The 11,423-nt window shown below is 46.8% G+C and overlaps 1 long non-coding RNA gene across 1 annotated transcript; it reads left to right on the top strand.

Annotated features, from left to right (window-relative positions):
• The first annotated feature begins 1,100 nt into the window (after window positions 1-1,100).
• On the top strand, window positions 1,101-9,336 carry LOC123278555 (uncharacterized). The gene is made up of 3 exons (XR_011495481.1): window positions 1,101-1,209; window positions 1,445-1,715; window positions 8,099-9,336. It is a non-coding gene; the product is annotated as an uncharacterized lncRNA (long non-coding RNA).
• Window positions 9,337-11,423: the final 2,087 nt, after the last annotated feature.

Genomic DNA, 11,423 nt, shown 5'->3' with positions numbered 1-11,423 from the left:
TCAGAGACTGAGAATCAGACAGAGGAAACAACATTCCCAAGGCCACACAGCCAGCAAGAGATGGATCCATAACTCAATCCCAGGTGGGCAACACCAGCAAATGGGACTTGAACATCTGTAATTTATGGCCTCTCGGGACAGCACCTTGTGTCGGCTGCTTTACTGCATTATCTCAAATCCCCAAAACCACCTTGTGGGAGTGAAGGATTATAGTATTCACTAGAGATGAGGAAATTCAGCTTTGGAGCAATTATATGGTGTATCTGAGACCACACAGTGTTAATGGTGGAGACAGGGTTTGAGTCTTCTGGACACAAAAGGCTTATTCTTTGCCATATGACAATGATGGCATCTAAATTCCATTCCTCGGGAGCCAAGTGGACCCAACTCTCTATGCTCCAAGAGCATAGCATCTCTATCGTGACGATGCACTCAACGGACTGTGTCTATTCCTGATCTTAGACTTTTCGAAAACAGTTGTCCAATCAAAGCTTCAGACTAAAGATTTCAGTGCCTCCACATCAGGATGAATTGGGAGTTATGGGCTCTGATGTAATCGAAGCATCGTCAAAAGCAAAACCTCTTTGCACAGAGAACTGTCAACGACCATAGAGCTCTTAGAAAGATCCTTCATAACTGGCTCACCAGCAAGTCTACAACTGTTCGTTATCCCTTAAATGAGGCAACTCTCCTCAAAAACCAGATTTCACATCTTCGCAGGCTAAAGAAGGTCATGTGTATGGCCATTGACCACAAGCTGGTCCATTTCAAAAGCAGCTCTATTTCCAAACCACTCTGAGTTAAACAGATATCTTCTTAGGGAATCACTGTGGAATGTTCCGTTATCAAGATGGTGACATAAATTCTCAAAGAATCCTATTTTGGTGCCAAATTCACGTCGGATTATCAAAGATGTGTTTTGGATAAGAACTGTACTTGGGGTTAGTTCAGGAGAAGAAAGAAACAGAAGGAAGCAGCATCTGTTCTGGTCCCTACAGCACCTAGAAAGGAAAAGCCAAAAAGGAAAGTTAGCTACCAAACCCCTGTGCCAGCAGAGGTCAGGCAGGCGGGTAGGGAGAGAAAAGCCAAGTGAAGGAGCTGGTAGGGGAAGCTGTGGTTGCTGGAACCAGGCAGACAGGCTCGGCAGGCAGGAGCCCCTCCTTCGCACTGCTGGGGATACATGCCTTTGAGAGGCTCCAGGGCAGCTAGGTAATGAGAGTTAGTGTGTTGGTCCAGTAGATTCAGTATTCCTGTATTCGAACAACTAGACCAGGAAAATACTGACCTCACCCACTGGACAGGCACTTGAACCTGCTGAACACACACACAGACAGCAGTCCTGTGAGGTGACGAGCATCATCTCTCGTTTTACAGATGAGCTTTGGGCAGCCTGATAGCTTGGTTAATTGTCCGCAGATATTCACACACCTCTCCTCTCTTGCAGGTCCAGTGGAGGAGTGGATTCCCTCATCACGTTGATATTGGGCTCGGCCGTGGGATGTGCTTTGGCCAAAGGAGGGTGAGCACAAGCCTTTAATGCGCTTGCACAGTTGTCTCTGGCTTTTATGCACTGAGACCTGCCATTAAAAGAGCGCCCCTTGTGTGGCCACTGCCTCTCCAGCCGGACCCTTGAACAATAGATGCCCAGCTGACCCACAGCCTGAAACGGACCTGCCCACTGGCCTCAGAGCTGACAAGGTGCATGGCATCAGCATGTAAGTTCACGAGCATGAGGGTAAATATTTGCAACAAGCCATGGAGGTTGGGGTGGTTTGTTACACAGCACTGCTGCAGCAGTAGCTAGCTGACACAGAAAGGTTGTGTAATTAACCCAGGTCAAGGAGAAGCTGGATTCCAAGCATTCAGATTTGCCCATCTTCAAATCCCATGCTCTTTTAATTATACCACATAGAGCAAAGAGTATGGAGGTGGGAAATGAGGACAAATTTGGGGAACAGTCCCCTCCTGCAGGGTAGCTGGCTACTGAAGCTGCTAGAAGGTGCAAAGACAAAAGAGGTACATTACACAAGAGCTTATTCAGGGGAAGGGCTTGTTGACAAATCTCTCTAGATTTAGGTTTCCAGAAGATGTTCCACGTGATTTTTTTTGGCTCACTCAGTTAAATAAACTACACCCATGCTAATTCACATGCTTCACCTGTGAACCTAAAATGTTTCGATATGTCGTTCTTTGTGCTTTTAAACTTGGCTGAAATATCCGTTTCCAACATCGTAGATAAAATCTATTAGCTTAAGCATCAAATAGTAATTTTTTTTTTTTTTGAGGACGATCAGCCCTGAGCTAACATCTGTGCCCATCTTCTTCTACTTTGTATGTGGGGCGCCACCACTGCATGGCTTGGTAAGTAGTACATTGTGCCATGCCAGGGATCCAAACCAGTGAACCCTGGGCCACCAAAGCAGAGCATGAAAACTTAACCCCTATGCCACCGGGCCAGCCCCCAAATAGTAATATTTTACAGAAGTAAGGAAATTATACAGCATGGTTATCACATAGGATCTTTGGGTCCTGCTCCAGGAGTCATGTCTGACTGACACCAAGTCCTGGGTCTTTTTGATGATGTCATGTGGAGCAAAGGGTGCGGAGGTGGGAACCACAAAAGTGAGGAACTGCTGAGTGTTAGAATATCTATTAAGCTGAGACGTGGAATTGATCTGTTTGTATTCTCATTTCCATCCATTTGCTGGGCACTTCTCTTCGCTATTCTGCTCGTAACATCAATTAAGGAAATACTGTGAATTAAGAGCATTAGGGAAGCACTTAACTAGCAGGAACTAAGTGACACAGAAAGTCTTAAAATTTAGCATGGGTTTTTTTTTTGCGGGAGGGGTGAGGGTCAAATTTCCATCTTCTTTACCACTTGAAGAATATGAATTTATTATTATAAGCAAAAGTTTAAAAAATACTTTATTTTTTACAAAAGCTCTTGAGTCACGGCAGAAAAACAGATTTCCCTTAATTTTTACTCTGATTATTTTTGTTCCATTGGGAAGTACTATGGGTACATATTTTTGAGTGTCCTATCAATTTAGAAAAAGAAGTTTCCCATCTGAAAAGGAAATTTTAAAAAATCACTCCTGTGCTGTACAATCTCTGGATTTCTACCATGAAGTCACGGTTCTTTGAAGAGCCTGAAGTGGAATCCATGTATTTACTAGATGTCTGTATAGGACAGGTGCTGTGCTGAACACTTTATGTACACACTCATGAGTCATCATAACAGTCCATGAGGTCTGTCGTATTATCTGTATTCGCAGACGAGGCTTGGAGAAGTTGTTACTTTCCCAAAGACATAACTAAGAAGTGGGGAAGCTCAGGATCAAACCCAAGTGTGTCTGGCTCCAAATTCCATGCATTTACCACAATTCCAGACTGCCTCCTCCCAGGCTATTTCCTCCTCATTGAGTCGAGTCAGCAGGAGTGTTTCCGACCCTCTGAGCAAGGAGAGGGAGCATGCTCCTTGGGTTATGGGCAGGTTATGACACAATAAGGACCCCATGCTCAGGCCAACTCTCCATCACTCTTCTTGGACTTTATCCGGTTCGTCTCCACTCTGTCTGTTTTCAATTTGGGGCTCTTTCACTAGCTTATCCAGTGAAAGGATGTGTGTGAGACTCAGTCAATTTCCTTTAAGCTGGAAATCAAACTTAAAACCTCAGTGTTTAGAGAGAGGGAATTTACGGGTAAAAAAGTTAAACAATAGTAATGGAAGGTTGAAGTTTTTACGTTTTCCTTCTGTGCTTGCCTGTCATTAAGAGAGTTACTCATGATTTAGCTACATTATCATAGAAACATATTTTTTAAATTAGCCTTGACTCTTTCAATGTTGAGGGGGGAAATCAGACATTTCTCGTAATGCATTTTTCCCAGCGGGATGCCAGTGTAAACAGCAGCTATGCTGAATCATCAATGGCAAAGGCTCACGATCAAAACTAAAAATTAACATTTTATCATTTTCTCTAACAACTTCTGACACTGCTTTTTTGTCATTTGTATAATTATGATTTATAATTGATCAAGCCAAAGATCTAGGGGATTATTCTTTTTCCTCCATCTTTGACATCCAATACGTTAGCACACCCTATATATAGGATGATCTCCAAAATCTCATCTCTCTTTGTGTCTCTCCACTGCTAGGGCCATCTCTGTGGTCCCTGCCGCAATCACCTCTTCCCTGGATGAACTGGGGTGTTGGTAACAGTGATGCCAGAACAATAGGTTCTAACAGAGACTGTGCCCCAAACCTAAATATATAGTAACCCCCCACTAAAATCCACTTTCTACCCTGGGGAGTCCAACTCCAGGCCAAAATCTTACCTGTGATCTTTTGGGGCTGACCACAGACAATTACAAGGCTTTGCCCAGCAGACCTCATGGAGGAAAGCTTCCCTCCTCACACCGGACTTGGGGCGCAGTCTGCACATTGCAGTTTTCTGGAGGGAGTCGCAGTCACGACTCAGGTGCCTCCGGGCCGGCTGTGTTCCACCCATTGCTGCATGTTTAGCCCGGGTGCCTTCACTCAGAGGCCTCCTTATTGGGAACCTTGGCTGAGGCCCTTCTCCCCTCTCTGACTTGGTGCTTTCCCCCTTCTAGATCTTTCCTCTATCCTCACTGTGGCCTACAGTTCCCTAAAGAGGCAGGGCCTCCTCAGCAGTGAGAGGATTCTTTCTGTCTGCACTGCTTCCACCTGGCCCTTGGCCAGTGCCTTTCCATGGGGAAAACAGAACACTGGCAGCCAATGCCTATTCTTGCCTGATGCTTGCGCTGCTGCAGTCAGGGATAAAGCCTTGACGGTTGCTTTCACTGTGGCTTGTTGCCCTGACCACCTCAACACCCGACAGCTCAATCCACATAGCAACCAGAGTCGCTCTTCTGCACTCAGAAATCTACACTCTACCGTGGTCCAAAGGCCCTGCCCAGCCTGGAACCCGCCTCTCCTGCCCAACCTTCCCCTCTCAGCCTACATGGCACTTGTCAGGGCCTTACTTGAGCACACTAACCAAAGTAGCCTGTCTTTTCTCCATTGCATCATCACTTTCATTTCCTTTCTAACAGTGATCACAGTCTGTTATTATCTTTTTCATTATCGGCCTCCCCGACCAGAGTAGAAGCTCCATGCACGCAGAGCACAAATTTAGTGGTAGGACTCAGCCTGGGAAAATGCAGAGAATTGAGCCGATTACACTGGGAACTGAGGAGCACCACGAGCATCTTTCTGGATGCATGGAGTGACCCAGGGGCCCCGTGGTCTCCTTCCCTCCAGAGGAACACACGCTGCCAGTGAGGTAGCTGAGCCCTGGGAACTCTCTAGGAGGACGGGTCCAGCCTGTTTCAGTGAAGGCGTTGTCCTTACTGCAGCTTCGATGATAATCGTTCAAGTTTCTAGAAAGTTCTATGGTCTGCCTTTCTGCACAGACCTCACAAGGCAGTTATACCCAAGGCTTATTTGGCTTAGGGGAATAAAATTAACTCTTCAATGCAATCATAACTTTTCCATTTCTTACTGATCTGGGTTAATTTGGCCAAGCCGGGACTCACAACTTCCAAGCATTCAACTTTTTTGGGGAAAAAAAAAAAGTCATCAGAAAACACTCAACCATCTTGCCCTGCTCTGACTAATTCTGAAACCATGGGTACTTTCTTTGAAGTGTGGGAAACACAATTTGGTGGTCCCATCGTGGTCTGGCCCTTCTGTGGGTGGATGCCCCATAACCAGGAAGCGGTAGGTGGATAGGACGCCTCAGACAGTGGGAGGCCCGAAGGTTGAGTCACCCCATGTGCTGCCTCTTGACCACAGACGTTTGGCCATTGTCGCTGCCCCTGGGATGAGTCAAACTGTGAATCCCATGGATGCCTCAATGCCTCCAGAGCTCTGACAGTCCACGGCCAGGACATTTGTTCCTAATTTTTTACCCCCCTCCCACCCACAAGTGACTGGAACTTCCCACTGGGGGTTGTAACCACATGCTCAGGACTGCTGACCTAAGGAGGAGCTATTTTTGCTTTTGAAGATTCTCAACCCAGAGCATGGAAGTATTTCTATTGTTGGCATTTGAGTTAAGAGCTGAGTAGTCTTCTGGGGACATGTAGGTTATTCCATTAATTCTGGGAATCTGACAGTATTTTCCCAGCTCCTTTATTGAAGGCTCCCAAGAAATTCAGCACTAGGGGACCAAGGAACAAAAATCAGTTGTCTGAGTTCCAGGGAATGGAGAAAGTTAAGAGGAAGGAGACTCACACACCCTTGCCTTGGAGGTAAGGGAGAGCAATCTTCCATGGATCTTCCACGGATCTCGGGGATTTTCTGTGATGTCCTTGGCTCACAGTCTTCAGACGTGAAGCTCGTGCTTACAAATCCAACAGCCCCATCCCACAGGTCTGGACCCCTTCCACTTCTACGAAATCCAACGACCAGCAATTCCCTTTCCATAGGTTGCCTGAAATTCTCAGCTGGTCTTACCCCTCACATCCATCCTTCCTCGCCATGCTATTGAAGCGGGTGGTAAACTGCATCTTGCTGTATGAAGCCTGAGAGCTACAAAAGAAAATGCCAGACCTAACGCAGTTCCTCTCGTGGGTGGCATCAGCCAGAGGGCCTGGTGAGAAATGCTGGCTCAGTTGGGCAGAAACCTGGGTCCATAGAGATCTTTTAGGGGTCAGTTGATGTCTCCACTCCCCAGCTCCAAGGTATGAGGCGTGCGGGAGAATGAGTGGAATTTTATGGAAAGGGTTGTGGGTGAGGGAGCATCAGCGATTCCTCTTCCCAAGGCTACTTCCCGACCATCACTCCTGCTCCTTAAGGATCAGGCCATCAGCACTACCACCTGTTCTGTCATCTGCAAACCACTTCACTGCATCCGCCTCACGGGACTGAGGATGCGGTAGTTCACTTAAGGCATTTAGCCATTCACCTGCGTTATAGTAAGGACCCATGAGAGCTATTAGTAGCATCAGTACCCTCACAGGTGCTGGAGGGGATGCAGCTCACCAAAGTACACACATCTGGGCTGCGAGGGAGCCAGAAGTCTCCAGAGCCCATGTCACTATGTGCCTGGGACCACCATCAGGAGGAGAATGCTACACTGGGGACACCTGGATTGGGCTGGATCCCATGGGGAGGGAGATCTCAGTCTCCCTGTTTGCTGTCTATGTACCTGATCTCTCAGTTTTTGACTCTTTTTTTCCTTTGTCCCCACCACTACTCCCTTAAATAAAGTGATTTCCAAAGCCCCATCCTTGGACCTATCCCGTATGATCCCTGTGTTACTGTCCCATAGCTGCTGTGACAAATTACCACGTACTTGGTGGCTTAAAATAACACCTATAATTCACCTATAATTCTGGAGGCCAAATCCAAATTCGGTTTCTCTGGGCCAAAATCAAGGTGTCGGCAGGTCTGAACTCCCCTGAGGGCTCTGGAGAGAGTCTGTTCCTCACATCTTCCAGTTTCCGGTGGCTACCACAGTCCTTGGCTGGTGGCCACATCACTCTAAACTCTGCCTCCTGGTCATGTTGTCTTCTTCTCCTCTGTGTGTCAGATCTCCCTCTGCCTCCCTCTTATGAGGACATGCGTGATCACACTTGGGGCCCATCTGCATAATCCAGGATAGTCTCCCCATCTCAAAATATTTACTTTAATCACATCTGCAGAAAACCCCTTTTTTTGCACGTAAGCTAACACTCAGTTCTCAGGGATTAGGATGTGGATATCTTTGGGGGAGCCCTTTTTCAGCTCACCTCAAACTTCAAATCTATAGCGTCACCTTGGCCTTTATATTGAACCGCAGATCTAAATTTCTAAGAGCCCACCAATCACCTGGGTCAGAAGTTCTAGAGCTGCTGCAGACGGCTCCCTCTGTCCCGTGGCATTCGATGCATAACTCTGAGCCCTGGTGCTACAGTGACACAGGAGGACCAGGCAAGTTCCTGCTTTGTCCCTGGGGCAGGTCAGGCTGTGCCCACTCAATGAGAAGGGACTGACCACAGTTGGACAGTTTGGGGCAATATCCCAAGTCCTGGGGGCACTTGGTATGCCTGCTTGATCTGCATGCCCTGTTCTCTTGCTTTGTTTTTCCAGTCGCTCTTGCAGTGAGTGGTCCAGATGGCTGGAACTGTTCACAGGCTCTGTTCTGTGCTGAACACCCCGTGTGGAATCAGCTCCGTGCTCTGGCTCATCTGGAGGGACAGCCTCTCACGCTGAGTGGTGACACACTTGACATACGACACAGCAAAGACACTGGAGGAGCAAAAGATCAGAGGCACCAATAAAAAAGTGGATCACTCCTAGAGTGGAGTCTCTGTGTCAGGAGAGAGTCATTAAGAAGTCACATGCTATGGTGGGTCTCCAGCCAGACTGGTGTCACATGCACATTGTGAGGACGCGTCTCACTGCATGGCGGGGCCCTCGCTGAGAGCGCTCGGCACAGGTGTTGTAAATGTGGATCCATTCTTGTATGTGCTGGGTAACATCTGGACCTTCTGCTCTGCTGGCTCAGCCACTTGCCGGGAAATGAAGTATTTCCCAAGGAAGGGGGTTCGTGAATACCAATGTGGGTGTGGGAGAGGTCCCAGAGCTGCTGAGAAAGTTTTGTGAAACTTTACAGTTCCATGTGACTTCTGGGAGTTTAGCATGAGGGAACAGCAGCTGTCTTGGACGGAGTTAGGAAATTGTCTGAATTTACATAATGACAAAAGGAAGTCCGATGAAGCCAGGGTATCACCTCACTGGCCTCGTGAGACCAACTTTGTCTTTCCTTCAGCAAGAATCGAATGTTGCCTTGGAAGGAATTGGAAAATTCTTACCATTAAGCCCCATTTTCATTTTCCTGAAGCTTTGCATGAACATGACCAAAATGTTTGCTGTCAAACTTCACCTATTCCTGGTTATTAAATCCTAGTTCATTGCTGACATAACCCACCTCAAACAAGCTCCTTGCTGGAAAAACCATTGAACCCACAGTGCTGAAAAGTAGTCATTATCACATATGCTTTCAATTCAGATGGAGCTTTGAGAGACGCATGGTCATTCTCCCACAGTTGGCCTCTGTGGTCCCACCAATCTGGGAGACCACCACTAAAGCCTTTGTTACTCAAAGGTTTTTCTCTCTCCTTGCCTGTGGTCTTATACTTTATAGCGATGTCGCTCAGACCCAAGGATGGTCCCCAGAGACTGAAGACACACTTCTGCATTCTACTTTCGAAATCAAGGAGCATACCTAGAGGATTTTCATTCTTTCAAGAAGAACTCTATTTTGTTTTGCTTATTTCTCTCTGATTTAATTTTTAATGATCCTAAAATAAATCAAAATGTTATGCAACATATCTCATTTCTAGAGTATGGATCCTCTGCCAGCACTAAATTAGTGTTCCTACAGGCAATTACAACGGAATGGTAATGAAGAAGAAGGGAGGGAATCTCCCCATGGACTTTGCCCGGCATGACGGTTGGCTTCCTGGTTGTCCTTACAGAAAGGCCGAGAATGGCGGCCAACCAAGCAGCTTCAACCCCACTGGGGATTGAAACAAATCAGAAGCTGTTTTGATAATTGGTTGTACCAAAGAGAAGAAACCCATAAATCTGGGTGGAGAGGGAAAATGTTTCATGCTATTTTAAAGTGAAATCTATTTGAATTGGCCTAGCTTTCTGAGGATGGCTAGACTTCACAACTCCGAAGGCTGGAACACGGCCATCCTCATTGTCAAGAACCAGCGATAACACCTAGTAAAATCCTAAGCTTTGCAATAATACCCAGGAGAATGGTCCATGTACATGAATATCCGAAGGAAACATCTTTGTTCTTCTTCCAGCCACAAAGCTGTTCCTTTGGTGTCCTTCTAGGGAACTTTGGGAGGACTTAGAAGGGGATTAGTCAGGTCTGGGACCGTAGTCTTTGTCCCTTTCCCCCCTATCCTGGGACAGTTTCTCACGGCCTGCCTCTGAACAGCATCTCCCTTTTAGCTGATGGAGTCTCCATCTGGAGAAGGTTCTCAACCTTGGGTCCACATTGGAACATCTGGGGAGTTTAAAAAATGCAGAGGCCTGGGCCCTGCCCCCAGCATTTCTGGTTTGCTTGGTCTGGACCGTGGCCATGGGATGAGATTTTTGAAAGCTCTCCAGGTGACTCTCAAGTGGGACAAGGGTCAAAAACCACCAGTCCTGGGACTCTCCGTCTATAGCTTTAAAGCAGGTGGCTTTTTCCTATTGGAGACATTGTATTATTTTACCTTCTCTGGATGGGGGCACGTAGGATCTCAATGTTAGCCTGGGCACCATGTTATCAGCAGGGCCTGAACCAGCCCGGGGACTGTCCTGGTGCATGTGGGCAGGTGCTGTTTGTTTTCTTACACTTAAAGAATATTTGACTAAAGATGGTGGGGTCTTAGTCTGTTTGGGCTGCTACAACAAAAATACCATAGACTGAGGGGTTTAAACCACAAACGTTTATTTCTCACAGTTCTGGCGTCTGAGAAGTCCAAGATCAGGGTGCAGGCAGATTTGATGTCTGGTGAGCGTCCTCTTCCTGCTTCACAGATGGCCATCTTTTTGCTGTGTTCTCAGATGGTAGAAGGGTCAAGAGAGCTCTGTGGGGTCTCTTTTATAAGGACCTAGTCCCATTTATGAAGACTCCACCTTCATGACCTAATCACCTCCCACAGGCCCCACCTCCTAATATCATCACCTTGGGAGTTAGGATTTCAGCATATGAATTTAGGGGGGACATGAACATTCAGTCTACAACTGATGGGCTCTCAAACTGTCCCTGTGATTGAAAGGAACAAAGTGTTCAAAACTGACAGGTGCTTGTTTCCTGAAGGCAGGAGCGCCAAAACGGATGAGGAATGAAAGGGAAATGAGAGGTGCAGACAAACAAATATAAAATGGCCCTGAAAACGCTTTTGTGGGACAAGAAGCGGGAGCCCTATTTAAGAAAAGCAATATAAAATTAGGACTACAGAAGTATGAATATGACCTCGGAAGATCCATGCAGTGAGAGACCCTGAACCCTCAGCTTTGTGAGCTGTCTGTAACTCCATCTCAGCTTAAATAAATGAACTCGGCAGCCACACGATTGGATGGAGGGCAGTCGTTGGATGTGATGGAGTTGAAGCACACTTTTTACATGGAGAGAAATACTCCATAGTCATAAAATACTCGTTTGAATTAAAAGAGTCACAAGACAGCATGCAAAATCCTGCCCAATTTTTATAAAAAGTTGCGTGCACTCTCATATCAGAGTGTGTTTTTAGAGTCCAATAGAAAAATGAATGATGGTTTCCTTTGAGCTGTGGGACCTCAGGCCTAGGAATGAGGTCACAGAGTGGGAGATGTCGCTGCCAGGCAGGACTGAGTAGTGGTGCTATGATTATAGCACACCCAGACCCAGCGCGCACACACGGCTGGA

Source organism: Equus asinus, chromosome 19 (assembly GCF_041296235.1).
Source record: "Equus asinus isolate D_3611 breed Donkey chromosome 19, EquAss-T2T_v2, whole genome shotgun sequence".
NCBI classification, from domain to species: Eukaryota; Metazoa; Chordata; class Mammalia; order Perissodactyla; family Equidae; genus Equus; species Equus asinus.
The sequence above is the reverse complement of the archived record's forward strand: the minus strand, read 5'-3'. Positions and strand labels throughout refer to the sequence as shown.